Genomic DNA, 10,777 nt, shown 5'->3' with positions numbered 1-10,777 from the left:
CCCAGCCACTTCGGGAAGCGGTGTGCCATTCTGGAGGCGTGCTTTCAGTGCGGGAGAATTAACGCATCGCAAGGGGCTTTATTGGGCGCCGTGATTACCTCGCCCCAGGGTTTGCTTATACAGAAGGCACACATGCACGGATAGATATTCTTACGCATTTTAATACTGCACGAGCGAACGTTTATCTTTGACAACACAGATCCCGACGTTCTACGTCCCAACAAACGAGGAGTGGCAGCTGCCTGTAGCTGCTCGTGACCTGTTGCTGAACCAACCCATCACTCGACCGACTCGCCCCAGATCTAGTCCCTCTCTCAACCACATCATTCCTACTAAACCAGAACTCGCAACCCCATGCAGGCGTGACCGCTTGCAACATAAGCGATCACGTCGTCTCAGTGGCCGTAACAGTCGCGCGAACTCGACACGTGTCTCGGTGGACCGGCCGACAGCTTACACGGGCTCTTCTCGTCCGCCGGCCCGAAGCGGTGGGTGCGCCGGTCTCGTCCCCCACGGAGCAGACTCTCCGCCCGCGTCGGCCGCGTGCGTGCAGTGAGACCCCGTCCAGCGCCCGGCCGCGCTCCTGGACCTGCCGCCACCCGGCAGCGGATGGTCTCGCCGCGCGCTGGCGGCACAGACGGCATCCCCGTCAACATGCTAAGAATATCCTTCCAAGTTGTGCGCCCTCATCTCTTCAGACTACGAGCTACGAGCAGCTCGATTGCCAACCATGAGATGCCGTGTCAGTGAGGGGCCGCCATAGCCGTACCACCGCATAATAAAGGCACCGCTACTCCTGGCGATCCGACCAATTGCCAGTGTTCTTTACTTTTCAGCCGACAATGTTTGCGGAGGGAAGAGCGTCGGCTTAGGTCTGTAATGGGGACCGGGTAATCAGCTAACGAAACGTCGCTGTCAGGCTGGGTATATCATCCCAATGACAAGTTTTATGCTCCTCATGACGTCACTGGTAGAAGTTTGAAAAATGGACTTCTTTCACTTCTCACATCAAAAGGACTCACAAGCCACAACATTGAAAACCGAGCAGGTATTCGTAATAACACGTGACCTGCATCCAACTGATGACGTCACTGGGACGAATGAATCGGTCATCTGTTGAAAACTTTCAGTGGGACACGTTTTTCGGCTGTCTTTTCCCGCTGCTCACGACGTTCCGGGAGACTGTTACGGTGTACGTGCATCTACCTACGTACTCGTGGTTTACATTCTTATTCCATTTGAAAAATAAATCAAGAAAAACATAAGCTGCGTTTTGCCTACTGCTCATGACGTCACGTGACACGAGTTATGGTCTTCTTTTCGTATCGCTGGGGAACCTGATACTAGCGGAAGACCGCCTTTCCCAGAAGGCTTCCTCAAGAAACTACTGCAAGAAGGTCCAAGTGATCCATGAACAAACCACCTTCAGGCATGTCCACATTAAGCTGCCAATGAGGCCGGAAAAAGGCATGAACTGACTCAGTGTTTTCGGCTGCCGGCATTATCTGTCTCTAACAAACATTCTAAGACCGTGTCCATCGGTGCAACCACTGATGGACACCATTTTGACACGATTTAGACGGCAATGGTTTCTCCTAGACTTGAAACGCGGATTCCGTGAGTGTTATGGCACCCTCACCATTAGACACTCTGAGAATGTATGTAGAGCATCAACGTTATGGCAATGGATGGGAAGAATCGACTACGATATGACTATAAGCACCTTTGCTTTCTGAGACATTCCTCCGTCTATGTTTCGGGTGCCAACGCCAGATTTTTTATTACATGTGCAGCCCAACTCTTCAATTTACCTTCCGGCCATCTGCTATGAATTGTCTAATTTCCATGCGTGGCGTCGCTTTGCTGCGTTTGGAAACGATTGCAGGGTGTTTGAAATCATTCCTGAACGAAATGTGTTTTGGGTGAGTCCACTTCAAGTTAATCATATGGCCGCTTATGGGAATAATCGTAGTTTTTACCTCTCGGCCGTCAGCCTTATTCACCCATTTCAAACGTGCCGATACAGCTCCAATCGTTGCAACTGCCAACAGCACCATTTTAAGAGTACGCAGATAACTTCCCTCATATGGTGGAGAAAAGGATCTTGTCGTTCCTGAACAAGATGACATTCCACTAAGCCAATCCCGACTTACCAATAGAGTCGTTCATAGGCATAAGCGGACTGCGTTTCGGCAGCCAGCATTATTTGATCAGATCTGCGTGCAACCACGGCCTCCGAAGCACATACAGCTAACATTGAGGCCGACGCAGTACCTAGTCGTCTGCGAGCATGAACAAACGTTATTTTGCAGCTATAGGCATATACCTCCCATGATACGTGTTTATTCGACAAATGAAGGACAATGGTTGTATATGGCGAGGCAGAGGAATTAAGATATCCTATGGCAATGTGCCTATGGCTCCTATGCCGAGGAAGGTTCGAGTGCAACGGCATCCCCATTTTCAGAGAATGCAGAGCATTAAACTGATGGAAGTTTATGGGAAGAATCGCCAACAATGTGACTAGCAGCACCCTCCCTTTCTGAAACGTTCCTCTGTGTATGTTACGGGTGCCAGCGGCAGACCTTTTATCACTTTTGCAACCAAGCTCTTCAACTTACCTTACGGCCGCCCGCTTTGAAATCTCCATTTGCACTGCATGACATAGCTTTGCTGCCTTTGGAAACAACTGCAAGGTGCTCAAATGATTCCTGAACATAATGCCACTAGCGTGACCTGGGCTGTGGGATCCATTTTAAAAACGGGGACATGGCTGGGGCCTGCGATTTACATTGACTGGGGCCCCTTGAGTCAACTAGCGGCCTACTGTGTCGGCCAGGGACTCACCGTGACGTGCAGTGAAACACCACTTCATGGCATATGCATAAAGCCACAGACACGCAATGTTGCAGGCTCGCATGCGGTTAGGTATTGCGCCGGCCTAAATACGAGCTGTCGTTTCGTGTCTTATAAGCCGTGACGCCCCTCGGCAATAATCGGCCGAGGCTAGAATGCTGTTATTGCCCTGACCACGATGCTCGAATTTCACATCAGCACATGTCTCATGGTATCTGCACATAGCCACATACACAGCTTGTTTCATTCTCGCATACGGTTACATATTGTGTCGGCTTAAACGCATGCTGTTGCGATGTGCCCAGCAGATCGTGGTGCTCCCCGAGCACGACCTGCTAATGATGAATATTTCAATTGCCCTATTAAACAAAAGTGGTTTCCGGTTGTGATTGTACCAATAAAACTAAACCGCAGCGTTTGATATGGACAGAGCATGCTGGCGGTCGAAACGTAGAGGCCTGTGTTTTAAGCCTATCATCGACCCTATTGTTAACTCTCGTTCTACTGTGCGCTTGTTGATATGTGTATCGCTTTTCCGCGTGTCATTTATGACCGTTGGACATGAGTTTTTAGGTAAACATACATTTCATGGTATATTCATTTAGCCGCATCCACACCGTGTTCACGCTCAAAGGCTCGTGTGGGTATTACGTAGGCCTTAACGCACGCTCTGGTTATGTGCCCTGGAGGCCGTGGTACTGCCCGTGAAAAGCTAGCCGGTGACAGAATATTTCAGATGCTGTTTGAACAGCTTTATAATGATGTCCACTTGTCGTTGCACCGATGGAAACTATACTGACACGTTTGAAATGGACAAATGATACTGGCGGCCGAAACGTAGTCCGCCCACACCTATCACCAGCCCTGTTGTTAACTCTGCTTCTCTGGTGCGCTCGTTGGGATGTATGCTGCTCTTCCGTGTGTCAAATGTGACCGTTGGACTTGATTTTTCAGGTAAGCATACCTTTCATGGTATATACATTTAGCCGCATGCACACCGTGTTTCACACTCGAAGGCGTTTGGGTATTGCGTAGGCCTTAACGCACGCTCTGGCATGTGCATTCTTGTATAGGTCAATGGTATAGGCTATTGTCGTTGTCATATCTATGGCCATTGTCACTTTCCTTGGGCGTTGAATTGTTGACACATAACATACTTGTGCACCCCGTTCTTCATATATTTGGAATGGTAGAATATTTTGCACTTCTTTATAACAGACAAAGCAAAAAATCTGCATTAGTCAACAGCTATCAGCTGATCATATCGACCAACCGGCTAGCCGTAAATAAGCTAGGAATTAAGTTCGTGCTTAATTTTGATGGTATTGGTCAGCAATTTTAGTTCATTTTGCGATGTTTTTTTTCTGAGGAGCTAAAATGACAGGATTCACCATGATCTGGAGAACAATAATAAGCTCATGTGTGTGCGTACGTAGCACACCTAGTTTTCAAGGGCTACCCACAGTAAGATGGGTTCCCGTAAAAAAAGCATACTAAAAATATTTAAATTTGCTAGCTGCATTGCAATGACCTTTCTTTTGAAGGGGCCCCGATTTCAAGAGGCGTCCATAACGTTTGGTGCCCCCCCCCCCTGACGAAATCCTGGATCCGCCCCTGCACGACGCGCGTGTGGGTGCGGCAGGCCGCCGGCGCCAAGGTGTTCCACAGCCGGCGGACAAATCGATTGCACTACGCGGCCCCTGCGCCCGCCACCCCGGGCCCTCGACAACGTGGTTGAAGCGACACAGGTGGCACGGTAAGGCCAGGCGTGGTATGGAGATTCGCATGGTGCCAGTACGATTGAACGGCCAAAGACGGCCAAGGTTAGGCCAGGCGTGGTATGGAGGTTCGCATGGTGCCAATACGATTGAACGGCCAAAGACGGCCAAAGTTAGGCCAGGCGTGGTATGGAGATTCGCATGGTGCCAATACGAATGAACGGCCAAAGACGGCCAAGGTTAGGCCAGGCGTGGTATGGAGATTCGCATGGTGCCAATACGATTGAACGGCCAAAGACGGCCAAGGTTAGGCCAGGCGTGGTATGGAGATTCGCATGGTGCCAATACGATTGAACGGCCAAAGACGGCCAAGGTTAGGCCAGGCATGGTATGGAGATTCGCATGGTGCCAATACGATTGAACGGCCAAAGACGGCCAAAGTTAGGCCAGGCGTGGTATGGAGATTCGCATGGTGCCAATACGAATGAACGGCCAAAGACGGCCAAGGTTAGGCCAGGCGTGGTATGGAGATTCGCATGGTGCCAATACGATTGAACGGCCAAAGACGGCCAAGGTTAGGCCAGGCGTGGTATGGAGATTCGCATGGTCGCAACACGATCAGACGGCCAAGGTTAGTCAGGCTTGCTGGCAGGTATGCAAGGGTAATATGTGGCTCGACGGCTAACTACTGAACCGAACTGGATCGCCTCAAAAGGGTATCCTGGATTTTTCGCCATTACAAAATCTCAACGGAATTACTACACTCTTCTGAAATCATGTGCAGGCGTAGTTCGCGCAACTGGCGTAAACGGGAGGAAACGGGTGAAGACCTGATCCATCGGCCCATATCCCAGTTGCGCGAGAGCATAAAGAGGAATAGCATTTGTCGGGTGCGGAGCTGCACGCTGTGAGAACTGACAGGTAAGGTAATAACAGTTCCAAACAGGCATCCTTAGTGAACGTGACTAACCGTTTTATGACGGTAGTATCGCTGTGAACTCAGACCTCCCGTGCGCCCGCAGGTTCAGTGATGACAAACGGAGAACTGGGCACGGACGTCGTTTATGCTTGACTCGACGTTTTTGCACGCCGGATTATAGAATGTCGGACTGCTTTGTTAACTATGCATTTACAATATGCAAGCCTCCGCAGATAACGATAGCGACGATATCCATAACAATAGCACTAAAGATAACTATAACAACGGCGATAACGACGATAACGACGAAAACGATAGAGCAAATGGCCAGCAAGTGTGGTCGTTTTTGTCGCGGTAGACTCGGCAGTAAAGTTATTACGACCTCATTTCATTTTGGAGGCCAGCCCCAATTGCTGCACACATGCGTATGCCGTAATAATCCATATAAGTAATTCGATGACTAAAAAGCACCTGAAACGCACCCTGCAACACCAAAAAAAAATGAAGATTTGGCTAAAACTGCACGCTGAAAGATCAAATTAAGCCGAAGATTGGCGCCGTTCCAAAAATCGCCATCAAATAGATGCTTTGAGTTCGCTGTGGTTAGTCAGGTTATCTCACTTAGGTCATAGTAATTGTCTCGGCGTACGTTTGTGTCCGGAAATTATAACTCCAACAAAATGTGCGTGTGTGATGAGGTAGATGAAACGATATTATCGGTAGGATCGGGAGGACGAAGCGATATTATCAATGGGATCAGGAGGATGAAACGATATTATATGTGGGATCGGGAGAATGAAACGATATTATCGGTGGGATCGGGCGGATGAAACGATATTATCGGTGGGATCGAGAGGATGAAACAATATCATCGATGGGATTGAGAGAATGAAACGATATCATCGGTGGGATCGGGAGCAAAACGCGCAACCCCGTGCTGTAGCCTTTCCTCTCACTCTTGCGCTTGACCTCTTGGCCCTCAACCAAGTGTTTCCAAGGTCCACTAGACGGCACCTCCGCGATGACAAAGGGGTGTTGCAGGTAGTGGGTATCGAAGTACCGGCGTTAGCGAGATGTTGGGGTGATAGTGTGCACTTGCGATGCCTTTGTGGGTGCTTTCCATGAGTCCGAGCCACTATTCGTTCTGTTTTCTCTTTTGTTTTCTTTTCGCAGTGGCCACCTGCCGTTGAGCCTTCGCGGTCGCTGGCATGTGGGCTTGATTTCGAACGTCGACCTAGTTATCTGTGGATGTTGCAGTGAAATTGAAGATATATATATATATATATATATATATATATATATATTCACATACATATCCAACATTCTTTTCAACAGGCATTTCCAACAACAACCGACGCCTCCGTGGTCTAGGGGAAAGATGCTGGGCTCGTAATCCAGCGGCACTGGGTACGAGTCCCAGAGTGGGTGCATTGTTTGAACCGACTGAAATGGAAAAGTCAGCTGGCAACTGGCCAACGAGGGTCAACCCGTGCCCGGGGCGGCCGTGCCGCAGCATTGTGGGGCACGTAAAAAGTTCCGCAGTCCTGTATGGCAAAAGGGCGGAAGCAAACCTATCGGTTGAACTGGACGGCACGACTTGGGTGGTGGGTTCGGGGTACGTGCAACAAGCTATGCTTAGCGGGTACTCTGAACTCGAAGTTACCCACGCAAACCACTCGGAACAAATTAAAAACAACAACATGATTTTGGTTTAGCTGGACACTACGGCCTCTTGTGAGAAGAAACCCAGAGAGACGCGACAAACTAAAACGCACCAGTGTACTGTGCCCATTTAAATGCAATATGGAAGGTTGAAAACTTCGTTTCATACGCTACGTTCGTGCAATCACAGTGACACTCTCACGACGCCTGACAATGCACTTACGTGACAGGGCACCTTTCGAGCACACGCGACGCGAACATGACAGGACATTGACACAACAACTGACGGGCAATACTGGTATTCTACGGACGTGCAACGGCAGAAGACGCCTTCATATTTGGTAAAGTGTATTTATCAACAAACGCTCTCCAGCCCTAAGCAGCCAAGCAAATTATTGTTCATCCGTTCAGTTATTAGGTGGTAGGCGGTAAGCACTAGATATGTGATTGCGGTAATGTGTTCTTGTTTGTGTAGTGTTTTCATTATGGTTTGTTTTCTGCTTATCAAAATGATAAAATAATTTTATCTTATTCCACTTGATCATACTTTATTCGTCTTTTCCGTACTAAAAGATGTTTTCCGAAAAGTAATGCACGAGCCACATTCTTAAAAACGCAGAACTTGTTTTATGTGCCATATATATATATATATATTGGTATAGGTATCATGGAATAGGATATTTTCTGCTTCTCGCGTTATCATGTGAAAAAATGAAGGCTCCTATTTACACATTCAAAAACTACGCTTCATAATTTCACTGCCTGATTCTGGATAGAAAATTGCAAGTTACGTAAGTCAACGTTTATGTCGTGAAGGGTTCATAGGGCCTGAACCAAGATTTTCCCATTGTGTTGTATAACAAAAGACCGTCGCTGAAATCGTTTTGAAAAAAATATGTTAATGTTACACTAGCCATTTTAGCCGAGCCGTTGTTTCTACAAAAGGCTTCTACAAAAGCGGCGTCCCGAACATGCTCACCAGTGAGCCGGGTCACCTTCACCTCGAGTCGACATTCACCGACGCCTCAGGGGCCGCTCACCGGTGCCGTTCCACTGTTCACTGGACCCCGAAAGCTCCGTTCACCTGCACTCCGGCCGGCCGGTCTCGGATGGGACGGGTCAGCTCCTGCCCAAGGCGCCGATACGCCAAACAAAACAGCTGACCGCCGACCAGACCAGCTGCTCCTGACGGGTCGAAGCCCGACGGGAAGCCCCGCCGGCTCCCCCGGCACGGCGGGAGATGACTAAATCCACGGGCCTTGTCAGATCCCCAGACCTCGCGCCGACGACTCCACGTCACCACACTGCAAGAAGGCTGCACGCGACGGCTGCAGCTGCTCCCTGCAGTCACCAGCGGCCAGGCCGTCTCCGTCCGCCGAGCTCGCCGTCCATCGGCCGCCGTCCGCCGAGCTCGCCGTCCACCGCTTCGCGATCGCTGCCACATCTTCCCAAACCTTGGACCAAGTTCGGTGGCACATAGTTCACGCCGGTCCGGAAGCTCGTCGGCAGGTGTTCCGTCTTCACGTCATGGGTAACTCTCGTAGCAGGAGCGCAACAGCTCACACATAACGATGTACTGACGCCCACACGCAGCGTGGCCTGGCCAATGACTCCCCATTAGCTTTCGGGTCACGACCCAAATCAACAAGCATAGTGGGCAGCACTAGCCAAGATCCAGCAGAGCTCTTTCATTATATTACCGAAACCAGTGTCTCTTTATGGGAAGTTGGTGTTTGCTAGTCGAGGCGGATTTGTAAACAGCAGTTTTTTCACTCTAATAAACCGTCAGCAATTGCAGTTCGAAGGCATTCTCGGAGCCCTTCGGGTATACACAAGCAACATAAGCCACCTTGACAGCCACTCTGAGCAGAGCCTTCTCAGCCCCGGCAAGATAAGAGCAGAACGGCTAAGGGTCAGACAGTGTCGGGTTCAAAGACAAACATGGTGGAGCTTAACGCTAGCATCAGAGCCCAGTCACGACATCCTCTTCCACAGGTGAATTTCTCTGAGCGTTTTGGAGCGTCGCGTGTGAATGGAAAGTGTCCTTGATCTTCCCGCAAGGCAAACGAACCTAAGTATAAAGGTTCTAGGGGCCTTCAAAAATGGTTTGCTGCCAGATAGTGGATTCGAACGTCATCAGCGAATAGCGTGGTCTCGAAAGGTCTTCCGTCTCCGGTGGGCCCGCAGTTCCAACAGCTCGTTAGGTGTACGTTGCACTAGGACAAATCGATGTAATGATTATGAGGCCGAGATTCGATTTTGGTTGCTTATCCTGCCACTGTGCGATAAGTTTAATTTGATCTGTTCCCCACAACAACTCCCCCAATCGCCCATAACTATCTTCCGTAAGTATGAATTGGGCACTGTGTGAGGTGGGCTAAATGTCGTCTTTGATATTTTAACTAGTGGGTCAATTAACTGGTAGATGTGAAGCCCAAAGAAGCCCCGATTGGGTCCTCCTCAGATCTCTTGGGCGCAAAATTTCAACTGTCCAGTGTCAGAATTAAGGGCGTAGCTAACCATGGACGTGGCCACGTACGAGAGGCCCATTCCCAACCCAATACACTACTCTCACTTGATAAAGAAGGTGCCAATCCTACTTCACTAAGACTTAAAGCCTTACTCTCCTGCAACACACGCGCAGCCCCCGTTCGGGAGGCGGCGGTCGGACCCCATTAAAGTGCCCTGGTCCTGCCTTTCCTCAAAAATACCATGTAACTCTCTTTAACACTAATACACGCAAAAATCCATGTATGTATTTCAAATTATCTAACAACAGAAATACCCTGTGACGCTTCTGTATCTATTTGCGACCGACCTGGAATAGATCCCGTCGACTTCCTTTTGGTTTAAACAGCGATAAATTAGTCATCAATTGCATACCAGGTGAAAGAAAATCGAATCCACCATGTCTTTCAAGAAATGCGTGTCAAGGGTCAAACCAGATTACCATATGTAACTAATTAACGTGAAATGCTATACTAAACCATGTCTCGCCAAAATTATGTATCTATCTTTCCAGTGCACTTTACCCAAATGTTATACTCCGCAAACTGTCTTTGCTAGAGAAGTTTAAAGATATGGTTTGTGATGTCATCCCATATCTTTATCTGCTCCAGTTTCCGATCGACACGTTGCACAGGTCTAAAACTTGCAGAATCCTGGTTTGGCTGAGTAATTAACCCATCTATGTGTTTTCGTCAAATTTGAAGTCGTGCTATCCACCGGTTGATTTGTAGTGGAATGACCAAAATGAGTCTGGATGCGAATGCTACCTGTTCAGACATACGTCCCATTATGATCATTCGGGGGGGGGGGGGGACCACCAATTCTGGCTGATGTGAGGACCAACGACCAATCCACTCAGGTCAAGTTAGGTCCCGGAGCATCGGCTCCAAATGATCGTACTGCCGCTTCGAGAAGCTATGACCCACAGCTGGCAGGATGACGTAACCGGGGAACGTGCTGCTTCGCACGTTTGCGGGTGAGACACTGTTTTTTTCTGGCTGGAACTACTTGACGAAATTGTACCAGAGGCTCAGATATCAGCTTCCATGGGTCATTTTGGAAGAGAACAGGCTGTGCTGTTCGGACTAACCGGCTTCATGCGATCAAAAAAGGC

The sequence above is a fragment of the Pollicipes pollicipes genome, unplaced genomic scaffold (assembly GCF_011947565.3).
Source record: "Pollicipes pollicipes isolate AB1234 unplaced genomic scaffold, Ppol_2.1 Scaffold_4219;HRSCAF=4965_pilon_pilon_pilon, whole genome shotgun sequence".
Classification (NCBI taxonomy): Eukaryota; Metazoa; Arthropoda; class Thecostraca; order Pollicipedomorpha; family Pollicipedidae; genus Pollicipes; species Pollicipes pollicipes.
The sequence above is the reverse complement of the archived record's forward strand: the minus strand, read 5'-3'. Positions refer to the sequence as shown.